This window comes from Xenopus laevis, chromosome 2L (genome assembly GCF_017654675.1).
Source record: "Xenopus laevis strain J_2021 chromosome 2L, Xenopus_laevis_v10.1, whole genome shotgun sequence".
Lineage (NCBI taxonomy): Eukaryota > Metazoa > Chordata > Amphibia > Anura > Pipidae > Xenopus > Xenopus laevis.
In genome coordinates, this window is record NC_054373.1 from 41,290,187 (window position 1) to 41,307,099 (window position 16,913).

Consider the following 16,913-nt stretch of genomic DNA (forward strand, 5'->3'; position numbering starts at 1 on the left):
AAATTCTCCTTTAAAAGACAAAGTCAGATTTTCCTGCAGCAATGTGCTAGTACACTATACTGGCTGTAACAGCATAGTATTATGTTCTCTCTATATAGGAATAATGATACAAATGAGGGAGTTATTGAAAATTAAAGAAATAGTCCTGTGTCCTGACCATGCCCTCCAGTGTCTTATACCCATAACACCTGGGCTGATAGACCTCTCCCCTTTTGGTTTCTTGTTATAGGGTTATAATACATTATCAGGCCCTACAGAGGGTTATAAGAAAGGTTTCGGGCAGCCTACCAGTGGGGCAGATTTATCAAAGGTCGAGGTGAATTTTCGAATGAAAAAAATTTGAATTTTGAGCTATTTTTTGTGTACTTCGACTAGAGAATAGTCCAAATTCGAATATCGAACTGTATCGTGCTGTCTCTTTAAAAATTTGACTTCAACCATTCGCCATCTAAAACCTGCCGAATTGCTATTTTAGCCTATGGGGGGGACCTCCTAGAACCTATTTGGAGTCAAACCTATTTTGGTGGACTTTGAAAAATCAAAGTTTGAATCAAATTTGATTGAATGCGCTATTCCTTGATTCGTAAAATTCAAATTCGCCCGAATACAGACCTATTCGATTGAAAACGGACATATTCGACAAAAAAAAAAAAACTCGACTTTTTGTTGGTCGAAATTCGAACCTTGATAAATATGCCCCTAAGACTTAAAGACTTCATGCTAGTTTTTAAAACAGCCTTGCTGACCCTTTACACATGAACTGGTTAGTAAATTATTTCACGCATATCGTCTAGTTCCTTATCAAGTTTAGGTTTTCTGAACTTTCATTTTACCTTGTAGACAATTTAAAGGTCTTTTTAAATGCATTTTAATCGACAGAACAGAATTTTTCAAAACTCATTCCATTAGTATGGCTTCATCATTTGTCTCTGTTTCATATGTTCTTGGCAAAGAAAAACCACATTACATGCATATGCCTTCATTTGCTATGACTCATTTCTTTTAAGACTTTTTGGCTTGTATTTACAGTAGAAAGCTGTCAACTGTGCCTTAAATTAGAATTTTTGTCATTAATGTGGTTGATCAACTGTTCTTGAAGGACTTTTCTTTTTAATTGCTTTGATCATGTATACTCTTTGGGGCAAATGTAAATGAAAAATGGCAAGATTTTGGGGCAAATTTATTAAGGTTCAAGTTGCGTTTTCCATGAAAAATTTGAGTTTTTAAGGTTATTTTCTGGGTTAAATATAAACTCAAATTGTTTGAGTTTTTTTTTTTAAACTAGAATTTTTCCAGGTTTATTTTACCCCCAACCCTGAGAATAGCTTGAATCCAAAAATACACCATCTAAAACCCGTCAAGGTCATATAGAATTCAATGACACAACGACAATATTGAATGTATGCCCAGTGTTCCAATGCATTGGCACTACAATCACAGTCACACTGTAGCCTATGTGCAATGGCATATTGGAAAGATAATGAATTCCATTACACCATGTAGAAGGTGAAAGCTGCCAAGTTCTTGTTGGTGTTTGGAGCTTAGACTCCATCATATTCCTACACCTCTCCTATGATGGTGCCAGAATTCCCCCACATTAAAGTTAAGGGCTAGACATGGCTGAACGCCAGTTCTTGAAAACTGAACCTTTTCAGAAGGTAAATCACATCCTGCAGTCATTTTTCTGGGGTGTAAGTTAGTACCTCAGTTTAGGTTGGTTAGATGAGTGCTCTAATCTCACCGGAGGGCGGAACTGTTCTAGTACAAAACCAGGGCTCAAGCATATTAAGAACTTTGGTGTCCACCTGGAGACAGGGCCTTCTCCAGAAAGAGGACCTGGCCATTCAGCACCAATGGGATAAATTAGTAAACAGAGTAAAGAGTTTTTTTGTATTCATTGAAGAGAGGTAGTAGAACCTACAGTATATCTTGTTGGTGTGCATGTGGATACTAAGAAGAGCAGCATGACAATTCTAGTTTTTGAGCCTTGTGATATGTTTTGTCTCACATTTTTTACCTGCTGTCCTTCTCTGATGCTGGAAAGTCAGGAAATTGCAACATTTCCAGGTCCCTGCTAGACAGCAGCCTGACAGCTTTGGCAACGACTTTGAAAATGTAAAAACTCACTACAGGTATGGGACCTATTATCCAGAATGCTAGGGATCTGGGGGTTTTCAGATAAGGGATCTTTTCATAATTTGGATCTCCATACCTTAAATATACTAAAGAATTATTTAAACATTAAAGGGATACTGTCATGGAAAAACATGTTTTCTTCAAAACGCATCAGTTAATAGTGCTACTCCAGCAGAATTCTGCACTGAAATCCATTTCTCAAAAGAGCAAACAGATTTTTTTATATTCAATTTTGAAATCTGACATGGGGCTAGACATTTTGTCAGTTTCCCAGCTGCCCCTGGTCATGTGACTTGTGCCTGCACTTTAGGAGAGAAATGCTTTCTGGCAGGCTGCTGTTCTTCCTTCTCAATGTAACTGAATGTGTCTCAGTGAGACATGGGTTTTTACTATTGAGTGTTGTTCTTAGATCTACCAGGCAGCTGTTATCTTGTGTTAGGGAGCTGTTATCTGGTTACCTTCCCATTGTTCTTTTGTTTGGCTGCTGGAGGGGGGGGGGAAGGGAGGGGGTGATATCACTCCAACTTGCAGTACAGCAGTAAAGAGTGATTGAAGTTTATCAGAGCACAAGTCACATGACTTGGGGCAGCTGGGAAATTGACAATATGTCTAGCCCCATGTCAGATTTCAAGATCGAATACAAAAAAATCTGTTTGCTCTTTTGAGAAATGGATTTCAGTGCAAAATTCTGCTGGAGCAGCACTATTAACCGATTCATTTTGAAAAAATGTTTTTTCCCATGACAGTATCCCTTTAATTAAGCCGTGCCAGACTCTTTTTTTGATCAGGTTTAGGTATAATCAGCTTCGCCATTGGCTAATGGCTCCTCAAAGGAAGACATTGAGACATTATCTTAAAGATCAGAAGGAAGCACAGTTTTTACCTAAATATACAGTTAAATGGGAGAGGGAATTACAATCTGAATTTACGGCAGAACAATGGAACACTTGTTTTACCTTAACCCATAATTTTTCCATTGCATGCAAATCACAAGAAACTAACTTTAAGATTCTGTCCAGGTGGTATAAGTGTCCTGAAATTTTGCATAGAATCTATCCATCTGTAACAAATTTATGTTGGAGATGTGGTACTGAGATTGGGTCTCCATCACATATCTGGTGGTACTGTCAAGCTCTCCAACCCTTCTGGACAACTATTTTTCAAACTATTAATAACCTTACAGGTGCAGATCTATGTGCGATAGGCCTTTTATCCATGCTACCTGGATCTCCTTCCAAATATAAAAAATCACTCATTGGTTTCTGTCTCAGTGTGGCTAGAGCAGTGATTCCCCGCCACTGGCGTTCTACTTCCCCTCCTACGAGTGCAGAATGGTGGGCAGAAATGGGGTCGGTCATGCGTATGGAGGAGTTATTAAGTTTTGCTCACGGATCACAAGATCTATTTGTTAAGACATGGTCCCCCTGGGTATTGCTTTTGGAAACTGAGGCTCATCCTCATTAACAAATGGACGAGCAGCTCTTCTCTTATTCTCTGATGCTGATTTGATTGTTGTCCGTCATATGTATTGGGAATGACTGAGCACCTTCACCTCTTTTCTTTTTCTGCCACACAATTGGCAGCTATGCTACTCTATTTCTCAATTTACTCTTTTTTCATGACTTTCCCCCTATTTTTCTCTAGCTTAAATTTCTTTATATAAAGGGAAAGGTGTTAGTATACAAGGTTACCTATTCAATGATTTGGTAGTTATGCTGCATATAGATTGTCTTTGATTTTTCTTTTTTCCTCTTACTGGAGACATACTCTTACGTCTGTATGCATATTTGTTGAGATTACTGTTTCATGGCTTTGTAACCGCTAACACGAAAATTGTAAGCAACAATCTGTATCGGATGTAAGCTTTTATGTTACTTTATTGATGACCTTGTCTTGGTATTTAAATGTCAAGCATAACTTATAATGCCTTTTCTTGAAATAAAAACAGATTAAACAAAAAAACCATTAATTAAGCCCAATAGGATGACTTTGCCTCCAATAAGGATTAATTTACAGTATATCTTAATTGAGACACATAAAAAGGAAGTCATTTAAAAAATGTTTTAATTATTTAATTAAAATGGACTCTATGGGAGACAGCCTTCCCGTAATTCTGAGCTTACCGGATAACAAGTTTCCTGATAATGGGTCCCATACGTCTACTTCACAAAAGCAACAGAAAAACAGTTTATTTTCCTTTTAAAAAGAGAAACTACAGGCCTGAAAAGGTGATTTTGTTACCTGTCTGTTATATTTTAAGCAACCTATGCATGGGGCTCTACAAAGCTGATAACAAACTGCAATAAATGCTTATGGAAAAGGTTTTGTTCCCAAAGTCTAAATTCTACACACCTATCTGCCCCTTACAATCAGCTTGATACATATGTTTCATAAGTTTTCTTGAAAGTATGTTTTTGCGTAAATTGTGTAAACGTAAGTGCTCAATTATGTTGCTGTGGGGCCCAATAACCAGTCATTCCACTGCTGAAAAGTTCATTCATGAGACACTTATATAATTAGGGGAAGATTTATTAACGGTAGAGTTTTTAAGGGTATTTTTCAGTCAAACCGTGAATTTTCGGGTTAAAAATAAGAAACTCAAATTTTTGACAATTTTTTTAAAAATTTTCAAGGAATTCATTGCCTGAATGGAAATGCTATTTTTTTCCCACAGCTCTAACAATAACGGATGCCATTGAAGCTGGATATTTCATAATAGCTTTAATAGTGTTTCTGTGCTGGACAAATGGGCTGGTTTCAGAATTCTGTCTGTTCTTAGATTGCTGGCCTGGTGCAGTGGTATTGTTAATGCGCTTCTAAATCACCATGCACAATGCAGTTATAAATTGTGCTTTGGCAATATCTGCCCCATTGCAGAAGGGAAGATGTACAGTGGAAAGTGTTTTGCATTTAGAAATCCACATGTTAGAGAAGGGAAAAGCATTTTTTGTAAAATTGTCACCTACGGATAGTGCAGGTTTCTCATAGGCGAAAAATCTCCATACAATGACAACACTGTCATAACCCTTAAAGGAAAATCACTGTTTCAATCTGCTTGGGATGTTAGAACTACGCACAGAGTGTTATGTCAAAGGTAAAGTGTGCAATAGAGTCCTGCGTGGGTCCATTTAGGCAGACCCATGCCCAGGTCATACCCACTAACCATCTATCAAGCGTTCCTGCTATCCGACCCACTATCAGCTCCACAAATCTTTAATCTACCCCAAAACCGAACATGAAGTCACCGCTGGGCAGAAGTAGCATCACTTAAGTCAGGGGGAGAAAAAATTACTTTTAACTCTGGGGGGGGGGATGCGACCCTGCAATTGGCCTGGGTTCAGAGAACATGGAGTCTTTCTGCCTTAAAGGAAAACTATACCCCCCAAACAATGTAGGTCAACTATACCACCCAAACAATGTAGGTCTCTATTAAAAGATACTGAGTAAAACTATACCCCCCAAACAATGTAGGTCTCTATTAAAACAGCTCATGTGTAAAACCCTGCTTCATGTAAATGAAACATTATCATAATAATATACTTTTTTAGTAGTATGTGCCATTGGGTAATCATAAATAGAAAATTGCCATTTTAAAAAATAAGGGCCGCCCCCAGAGATCGTAAGATTCACTGTGCACACATACAAACCACATGTAAGGTCACATGAGCCAATTAACAGACAGAGTTCTGCCTTTTGCTTCCTCACTTCTTCCTGATACAGTTAATGTTGTAGTATTTCTGGTCAGGTGATCTCTGAGGCAGCACAGATAGAGTCACAAAATGGTGGTTCAAGGCAAGAGATGTAAAAGGGCAATAATTATGTAAATATATATTCCAGTTTGGTAAGATTCTTTAATATGTCATTCAATTTGTTATAAACTATCTGTTGCTTAAGTATTCATTTTGGGGGTATAGTTTTCCTTTAAAACCTGACCACATTGTGAGTATTCTGTGGATACATTCTAGTGCCTGACCTGATGCAGGACTCTAGCTAGCAAGCCCAGTCTGACCAGGCACATAAGAAACCACATACATACCTATTCATCATTTCTACAAACTGAGTGGGAATTGCATGGCTGTCCGGTTTCATACAAGGACACACATCCAAGTATACACTGGAATAAATTGCATCAACATAAACAGCCTTTTTTTTCAAAGACGCTATTAGTCACCTTGCTGAACCTTGGCTGCTTTTCCATTGTGGATGAGTGCTGTTAGGCAAATAAGCGGAAAGGGATGGAGCTCACAAAATTCCATTAAATTTGCAGAGGGTTTTCAGCTGGAGGGCTTCGGATAGAGCTAATGTGCCTCTGAGTTATCTGGTTTTGTGATTTCTCTTAACCGCACAATTACCATGTTTTTTTCTTTGTATTATATGACCCCATTATATTCATTTTCTTTAGCAGGATGCCCTGGGTGTATATTGCAAGCTGAAATGCATGCCTGCACACAGACAATATATGATGTGCAAATGAGTCTGGATATTAAGAACAGGGCATAAAAGTAAGTGACTAGTATAGCGAATCCATGTTCACATATTATATACTTTCCACAAGGCCTGTGAAGTCAGAAATACACAATGTTATTTTACAGCTCCCTAACAAGTTCAAATGTAAGGATTAGGGATGCACCGAATCCAGGATTCGGTTCGGGATTCAGCCAGGATTTGGGCAAATCCTTCTGCCAGGCCGACCGAATCCTAATTTGCATATGCAAATTAGGGGCAGGGAGGTAAATTGTGTGACTTTTTGTCACAAAACAAGGAAGTAAAAAATGTTTTCCCCTTCCCACCCCTAATTTGCATATGCAAATTAGGATTTGGTTCGGTATTCAGCCGAATCTTTCGCCAAGGATTCAGGGGTTTGGCCGAATCCAAAAAAGTGGATTTGGTGCATCCCTAGTAAGGATGCATTCCCTTGTAAGTGCAAATGTTGTTCAATCTCTCCTGTACTCGGCAGCCTCTGTAAATTAATATTCCCTGGTGCCAGGCAAGAAACATTTTGGTTAAAACTTGCTGGCCAGTGTTAAAGACCGGAACCCAGAAGATGTAAATAACCCCCTTTTCTGTCGTTGCCTGCTAGGGATATTAAAGGGGAACTATCGCGAAAATCTAAATTTGATATAAACTTCACCATACTGAAATAAGAAACTTTGTAAATATAATCAATTAAATATGTTCATTATCCCTCTCTCAGCACGTGTTTCTCTTCATTCTGTCTTCTTGCAGCAGTTGGGTGTCAGTTAGTCATTGACAGTTAGATCCAATATATCTTATAGGGGCTTCCTTTCCTAGCAGATGTATTATAGCTCATTCAAATGATTCCAGTACAAACAAAGTCTAACAAAATAACTGCCTTTTGCACAAATTCTGCATGTAGAGAGACAGGATTTCTGGTGATTTTAATAGGCACTCATCAAAATGACTTGTGACATCATTGCTCCAACCAGTTACATTATCAGCTTGCCCCTAATTCAGCAGCCCACCTCCCAGCACATCTTGACTGGTAAGATTCTTTTAGAAAGGTGCCAACCTTAAGTGCAAATGCTTTTCCATCCAACATGTCATTAGCTTGAAATACTGTTCTTCTGAAGAACAGAACATTTAAGGCCTACCTGGTCTTTCTTTGGATGCTAATAACCTAAGCTGTTTACTAAACGTTGATTTTCAATCTACCTATGATTTGGTACTGTTATAGTTTTTCTGGGAACAATTTGACAGCTGGGGGCCCTAAAATAAATTTTCCGTGGGGCCCAATAACATCTACACCACTGAGAAGCACCCTTATTGAAAATAATTCAAAATAACTTTATAAAATTGTATATGAAGAAGATTCAAAGTAAAATCATTTGAATATTCGACCATTCGATAATCGAAGTACTGTCTCTTTAAAAAAACTTCGACTTCAATACTTCGACAAATTAAACCTGCCAAAGTGCTATGTTAGCCTATGGGGACCTTCTAGACCATTTTTCTAAGTCTTCACACATCGAAGTAAAATTGTTCAATCGTATGCTAAAATTGTTCAAATCGTTCGATTCGACCGATTTAATCGTTCGATCGAACGATTTTATTTCAATCGTTCGATGGCTATATTCGGTGAAAAATACTTCGACTGCAATATTCGAAGTCGAAGTATTTCAATTCGAGGGTCGAATTTCCAAGTATTTATCACTTCGAAATTCGACCCTTGATAAATCTGGCCCTTAGTGTAGCTTTTGTATACCCCCCAGCTTCTACATTCATAACTTCATAACTGACTTGTAGAAATCTGGGGTGCTGAAAGATGTGTTTTTGTTTTCATTTTCTCTTCTAAAATGTAGTTGAGGTCAACAGAAACTAAAATTCAAATGTTATGTGAAGGAAACTCTAGAATGGTTACTGTCATTGCTTATGTAGGCCAAACGCCAGCATAGAATATTAGTAACGGAGCAGTACAATAAATGGCTAAACCCAATAGGATTGTCTATTGACTCCAATAAGGATTAATGATTTCTTAGCTGGGATCAAATACAAGGTTTTATTATTACAGAGAAAAAGAAAATACATTTCAAAAATTTCAATTATTTCATTAAAATGAAGTCTATGAGAAGTGTTCTCTTTGTAATTCGGTGCTTTCTGGATCTCATGCCTGTAATACATACATTTATACTAACAACATATGAATAATTTTATACCATGATGTGCTAATTTCCCTTTTTGTACTATATAGGCACTTGCCCAGGGGGTAGTAAATGCACCTGGAAATCCGTGGGAAACAGTTTATTAGCACTCTGACACACCTTTGAATTGGATACAGTCTTTAACAAAACTGGTTAGTTACTGAGATCATCCATGTTGCTAAAGCTACTCCCATTTCAATAAACAAGTATGTTCATGCTTAATATGTAGTTGTTGTATGGCCCTAATTTCCAGGAAATGTTCTTTTCAAGGTGAGATTCAAACTCCAATTAAAATATTCCTATTTCTAGAACACAATGGGCACTGTTGGCATTTTGTCTGCAGTTATTGAAATGTTGTAGAAGAGCTGCAATAATCACACCCGTTGGGTAGAAATCCTCCTAGGGCACATTAACTCAGCAGCATAATGTTCCTGGAAATACTTTCCAGATGTTTGCAAATATGCTTCCATTATTGACAGGGATGAAACCTGGCTATAAAATGAAACAGATAACACACTGACATTGATACAAGACAAAATATTTAAAACCCCCACGGAGAAGAGGAATCTCCAGAACATCCAATAGAGAATATGGTAGCTTATAATTATTTAGAGAGAGAGAGAGAGCGATAGGATAGATGATAGATAAATAGATAGATAGGTTGATAGATATCCTATAACACTGATTTCCCATGTGCCCAGTGCTTTGCATTTGGTGGAAATTATGTATTTTGACTTCTACATAGTATATAGTATATATCTAAGAAGGTCTTGTATTTGTATTTTATGAAGTACAGTATGTTTATTTCATAATTATAGTTAAACACAGATTTTATGTTTTCCATAAAGGTAAAAAGTGAAATCTGGGAATCCAGAAAATAGGGGATTTTCTGTAAAAAAAACAAAGTGAAATAGGGGGAAAGTCACTCTCTCACAGGGGGAAACTGTTGTTTTTTTTTAAGGAAATCATACTAAAAATCCAGGAAATGCTCCCATTGTAATTCGTTAGAATATGGATGGGTTTGGTTGTATGTTAAAGATTTTTATAATTTGCACAGGTATAAGAACCCATTATCCAGAAAGCTCCAAATTACAGGAAGGCCATCTCCCTTAGACTCAACTTTAACCAAATATTTCACATTTTTAAGAATGGTTTTCTGTTTTTGTAATAATTAAGGAGTACCTTGTACTTACTAAGAAATACATTATCTTTATTGAAGGCAAACAAGCCTATTGTGTTTATTCAATGTTTAGTGAGTTTTTAGTAGGCACAGTATAGTGATCCAAATTAAGAAAGGATCCCTTAAAGGAACAGTAACACCAAAATACAAAAGCATTTTAAAGTAATTAAAATATAATAGACTGTTGCCCTGCAATAGTAAAAGTTATGCATTTGCTTTAGAAACACTTCTATAGTACTATACTATAAACTTGGCTGTAGCAAGCAATGTCAGTCAGCAGCATCAAGGGCAAATACGGTATTGAGCTGTATTAAAAGGGGCATTGATTCACGGCAGGAAGCTCATTCTTCCACTTTATAGAGCACTTGTAAGGCCCCATTTAGAATATGCCGTACAGTTTTGGTCTCCATCACTCAAACAGGACATTATTGTATTAGAGAGGGTACAGAGAAAGGCAACTAAGCTGGTAAAAGGTATGGAAAATCTTAGCTATGAGGAAAGACTGGCCAAATTGGGGATGTTCACACTGGAGAAGAGGCGCATAAGGGGTGATGTGATAACTATGTATAAATATATAAGGGGATCATATAATAATCTCTCTAATACTTTATTTACCAGTAGGTCTTTCCAGCTGACACAAGGTCACCCATTCCGATTAGAAGAAAAGAGGTTCTGCCTAAATATTCAGAAGGGGTTTTTTACAGTGAGAGCTGTGAAGATGTGGAATTCTCTCCCTGAATCAGTCGTACAGGCTGATACATTAGATAGCTTTAAGAAGGGGTTGGATGGCTTTTTAGCAAGTGAGGAATACAAGGTTATGGAAGATAGCTCATAGTACAAGTTTATCCAGGGACTGGTCCGATTTTGCAGCCAGGAAGGATTTTTTTCCCCTTCTGAGGCAAATTGGAGAGGCTTCAGATGGGGTTTTCTGACTTCCTCTGGATCAACTGGCAGTTAGGGAAAAAGTTGAAAGGTTGAACTTGATGGTCGTGTGTCTTTTTTCAACCTAACTTACTATGTAGTTTATATAAATAGGCTGCCATTTGGGCATCCATTTAGGCTGAAAAAGGAGAAAAGGCACATGTTACTTAGCAGATAACAGTGTAATAGAAAACAATGGAATTCTGCAAAATACATCTGTTATCAGCTATGTAACCTGATCATTGAATGGCTGTCCCCATGAAACACAGCAGCTTGTTTATATAAACTATAGTAAATTTTCTGAAGGAAAGACGCCAGTTTTACCAGTGCAGTTACACAGTGCATTATATTCTCATTACTTTAAAGCACTTTAAAACTTACTGTTCCTTTAACCGAAAAATCCCAGGCCCAGAGCATTCTGAACAATGGGATCCATACTTGTTATTGCTTTTAAGATCACTATTTGTCTCATTTCTTATATTCTTTAAAAACTCTGGTTCTCACTCCTTAAACAAGAGAGCAGCTTATTAAACTTAGAAGAGAACTAAGTTCATAAATGGATAAAAAAGTACTTATCTTAATTACAATGACTTTCACAAATAATATTAAAACCATTTACAAAGTTTTTGGATGGACAACTGAACTTGTGCCTAATATTAAAACATTATTAATTTAGACGATTGGGACTTTCACTTTCATTTGTAACGGAATTGATTTTCTTCACGCTGAATGGCATGTAACCTTGAATACAGGAAGGACAGCCAGTTCATACCAATCCAACAAATTGGAAATGAAAGGCTTGCATATTTGTTTGAGATTATTGGACAATTTACCCTCCCCTCTGTTCCCTCTAGGAATGAATGACATAGTTAAAGTGATTTATTTAATTGGTTTTTGAAACTATAGTATGGACTGTAAGTCTATGTTACAGAACTGGAATATGTAATGTATTGTTAAAGCTACAAAACCACTGAAGCTAAAGCTTTTATTGATCCATTTTGTTATCGGAATTTACTGAATCTAGGATTTGGTTTGCATAATTGGAATTCTTAATTCTTTTTCTCAAATTTAAATATGCAAATTATGGGTTGATTCCAGATTTGGGGAAGTATTTGAAAAAGAATGTTGTTGAGATATATCCATTGTTTTTGCTCTTCAGAACTGGTCAAGTGTTTGGTGAATTATACTAGAATTTTTTCTAATGACTATACATGGCTTGGAAACTTTGCTTATGTAGATTCGCTGAAAAATGATAGCTTATTAGATCTACATTTACTTTTTAGATTACATATTTTCTGTTTTCTGCAATAGTCAAGAAATCTTCCCATATCCCAGTTTGTAATATCAATCTGGTTGTTATGGTCCAAATTACCCTAGCAACTATGAAATGATTTGAATGAGAGACTGGAATATGAATAGGAAAGGGCCTGGATAGAATATGATAGATCTAATTACATCAGGGGGGGTCGGTGTCCAATTCTGGCATGCCAGCCTCCAATTTGGCGCGCTGTGTTAATTGGTCGCTAGGGTCAGCGGTCCAGTTCAAGAGTGCCGCCCCTGGTTTACTGGATAATGGTTTTCTGGATGACAGATCCCATACCTGTATTCAGTGTTGCAGAGTTATAGCTGTCAGGGTTATTAAAAGTCTTTTTGAACCTCACTATGGCCTCATCCAGACTACCTTTTATGATCACATTTTTGTGTGATCTGTTGCAAGTTGTAGAATAAAGAAGGTAAGGACAGTCATAATGACTGCAACCAGATTACAACCACTATTGTTAATCTGTAGTATCCCCATATATATGTATTGATATTTGGTAATAACTACAAATAACTACAAATACTAAATTTTGCTAGATCTATGGGCGCAGCTTATTAAGCCGCAGACTCATCCTGAATCATTTATTATCTCATTACATTTACAGTCTTAGAGAAAAAACTGAATTTTCTCTGATTATTGCAGATTCATTGAAGGAGGTCAAGGCTCATTTTCATTTCCAAGAGATCGACTGCAGTTAATATCTGCACTGAAATAAATGCCATAATTGGCTCGCAATGTCACCGGATACATACGCTTCTGTTCAAACTGTATTTCTAAAGCATTTTCTTAAATCCTTATTGTTCTGTATTCAGATGAAAGTGTATAATTTCTTTGTGTCTTCAAAGGGGTAGTTCACCTTTATGTTATAGAAATTCCTGTTCTTAGCTGCTTTTTAAGTGGTGATCATTTTTATAGTTTTTAAAAAATGATTTGCCTTTCTCTTTTGCTTCTTTCCATCTTGCAATTTTAAAATATAATATACCCACGGGTTACCTGCAAAAAAAAAAGCAGGTAACCCACAGGTTGCAGGTATAGATGAGGGTTGGCGGGTTTGTGGGTCGCAGGTCTTATCTATAGCAAGTTTTACTCCTTTACCCATTTTTCAAAGGTTTTTTTTTCCTGCCCTGCCCACTTCTGATGATGTCACTTATATCAAAAGCACTCCCTGTTTCTTGGTGGTTAGCTGATCGCAGATCAGGTTAAAGATAAGGCAGTTGCGGGTCAGGTCAGTAGTGCTGTGTGGGTCGAGGCCACACCCGACCATAACACGCCCCCTCCCAACCCATATCCGGCCTGGCCTGTCGTTCCCCCTCTATTTATAGACCAGCGCCTGCCATTCAGTGATGTCACAAAAGGGGCGGGGGTGGGCGCAAGTCTATAAATTTAGGTCCTGGGACCCGAAGATTTTGCGCAGGAGCAGCACATCACTACTGGTCGGATAGCAGGTCGAAGTGGGTAAAAATGAGGGAAGCAGGTCCAAGTGTGGGTCGCAGGTCTAGGTTTCAGAAATTAGTTCTTCACAGGACTCTAGGCTACAATTCTGTTGTTATTGTTATTTTTCACTGCCTTACAGTCCCGCTCCTATACCTCTTACAGTCTATCTGTCAAATCTCTGCCTGGATGCTAGGGTAAATTGCCCCCAATCAAATAGCTGTTGGAATTTCAAACTGGAGAGCTACTGAAAAAAAAAGTGAAATAATTGAAAATCACAAAAATAAAGTCCAGTGGTACTCAGAATATCACTGTATAATACTTCAACGCAAAATTTAAATGTAAGCTACCCCTTTGTAAAAAGAGGTACAGCCCAGTATACATCATTTAAAGAGGACCTGTCACCCAGACATAAAAAGCTGTATAATAAAAGTCCATTTCAAATTAAACATGAAACCCTAACTCTTTTTTTATTAAAGCATTCATAGCTGTTGTAAACTCATTTAAATATCTCAGCTGTCAATCAAATATTGCCTGCCCCTCCTCTATGCCTCGGGCATAGAGGGGCATCGCAGACAATTACTTTCCATTCAACACTTACTAGATGTCACTGCTCTTCCCACATTCCCCCTCTCTCTTTACCATTTAATTGTGCAGCCAGGGCATGGGGATCGAGATTGGGTCCCCCATTCTGGTGCACAAACAAGATTTTAAGATGATGCAAGGCTTGCTTTCATAACAGTGTCCACAAAATGGCTCCTGCCTGCTTGCTATAATTATGAATTCCCAGACCAAAGGAAACAAGATTAAAATAATGTATATATTGTAATAAAAGTTAATTTTGCTTGACTAATGTAATAAAATAGGATTTGGAATCATTTTCTTTGGTGACGGGTCCCCTTTAATGTGCGTATTCAGTATATCACATGTTGTCCTAATATGTTTCGTTTCATTTTTTAAACACATAGGTTTGCTCATTGCTTTGGAGACCTCTCTGGTGTTCGTGTGATACACGGTTCATGTTGCTGCCTCGGTAAGACAATTCCTTTCATGTTTAAGCATGTGCTGTTTTCTTTGCAAAATATTTACCAAAATGTGTAAATCTAGACATTTCTGATATTGTTTTATTCTTGGTTTTTGTGTATTGATTGAGTCTCTTTTATATGGTGAAGTCAGTATTTACAGACATTTCGGCTCAACGTAGATATTTTTGGAATCGCCCAGATTCCTTCTCCCCTCCCACCCTCCTGTCTGATCACATGCAATAACAGGTTTGTCATCCGTCATAACAGGTCTGTCATTCACCATCAGAAATTTGCACTTGAATTGGACATATCCCTGCCAATGAATGGGCAGAATAGAGGCATGGCCAGGGGCAAAGTGGGCGTGACCAAGACATAATCAAATCTGGGTTGTAGCTATTAATTATGTGGCTCTGTTTCAGTATGTCATACATCTCAAATTATTTGCCTTGTTTTGTGTATTTCCAGTTTATTATGTTGTTTGTAAAACTTGTACAGTCATGCTTTTGTAATCTTTATATCCTCTGTATTTTCTCAACGGCTGAGAATATACACATCATCATTGTTTCTTCATTCAGCATGTAATCGGAATGAAATTGATATTGCTGATGATGGATTATAGTAACTGTAAGAAGCATTTAAAGTGAATTTTGGAGAAATGTAATCGTAGTTATCATAAATATAAGTTTTCAGTGCTGTATATGTAGCACAGCTCTGACTCTCCAAAAAAAGCTCAGTGCCAGATTTATTCAAAAGTGCCCTGTGATGTGCTGGTGGGCAGTATTGTTGGCAGGCACATTAGGGACACCCGTAAAGCTCCATAAATACCAGCTTTCGAGTGCTTGTAGAGAGAATAAGGCTCTGGCCAATTGCCGAGAACTGAGCAAAATGTGTTTTTTTTTTTTGTTACAATTTGGTTCTATTTTATATCTTTTATGAGAAGCAAATAAATGCACTTTTGTGCAAAACTCTGCACTTTTTTGGCATTTACAACTTGCTCCTTAAATAAGTCAAACTCCACCCTGGTTTATATTTCCTCCATAATGAAAAAAATGTAATTCAAAGTAACTTTGCAATATGCATTAATTAAACATTTGCAATGTTTTAAAGTGTATTTGTAAATGCTATTGCATTGGAGACCAGTATTTGCACAACTCTTTCAGCCCTGTTGGTTCTGACTTTTGAGATAATGTAGTGAAAGTCAACTCTACTCCAGTCAAGTGTTCATTTCCCACAACGCCTTGCATGCTTCACAGGTCTGTCCAGCAGGCTTCTTTTACATTTTTAAAAGTCAGAACCAGCAGAGCAGAGAATAGAAAGAAACAGGCAGATACCAATCAATCAATATCAATTACATTTAGAAAATAATGTTAAAAATGATATTTTTAGGGGATGCCTCTTAGTTGCAAGTAAGTGTGTTGAATTGTTTTTAAATGGTTGCATTTGTATTATAATTAGTTAATTTTACTTATCGTATAAAGCTGTCTGAATCTCTGAATATAGATGAAAATGATTTAAAGGGGAAGTACCACTCATTATGAAAGTACTTATCTTGCCCATGGAATAAAATGAAGGGGTCTGGCAGTCAAGTGAGTTGAGACATTCAGAAGTTGCTGTAGTTTATAATTACCGTGTTCCTGAAATTTGTCATTGCTAGTGATAAGTCTCTTTTAAATGCTAAAAAGAAACAGAACTAAGGCCAGTTGATAGGATGCAATACAGGTATGGGACCTGTTAGCCAAAATGCTCTGGACTTGGGGTTTTAAGGATAAGGGATCTTTCTGTAATTTGAAATCAGGAAGATGAGGGACAGCAGACAATGAATGAATCAATGTTTGGATTTAGGAAGAAAAATAATTAAATTTTTATAACCATTACCCTGTTCTAGCTTCTGAAAAATGGGTCATTTTTCAAAATCATGAACGGAACAGAAAAACTGTGGTGTGTGATTTACTATTGCATTGTAATGGCAATGATCAGAGACTAGGTTGAGGCTGCAAGAAACACAGAAAATAGAGATTGAACCTGGCTCTGAGCTCATGGTATCTTGTCTATACTATGTACATATAATATAGTTGTCCATTTTGGTCAGCCTCAGTGGTATACCATTGTTACATACTGTATATGGCATTAAATTGATCAAATTTGTGACCCAAGTTAGCCAGCAATGTACCTTTGTGATAGGGCAGCCAGACAAACACAACTCCAAAACTCTTTCCACGTTTCACCTCTTCAATCTTGCC

At 37.3% G+C, this 16,913-nt stretch overlaps 1 protein-coding gene across 8 annotated transcripts in view; it reads left to right on the top strand.

Moving 5' to 3' along the window:
* Positions 1 to 16,913, top strand: part of cdkl5.L (cyclin dependent kinase like 5 L homeolog) — a 185,524-nt gene that overhangs the window by 10,655 nt on the left and 157,956 nt on the right. For all 8 annotated transcript variants that reach the window (XR_005965302.1, XM_041581757.1, XM_041581756.1 and 5 more), the window contains exon 2: positions 14,617 to 14,681. The gene's annotated coding sequence lies outside the window, so the exon portion shown is untranslated. The remainder of the gene's footprint in view (positions 1 to 14,616; positions 14,682 to 16,913) is intronic.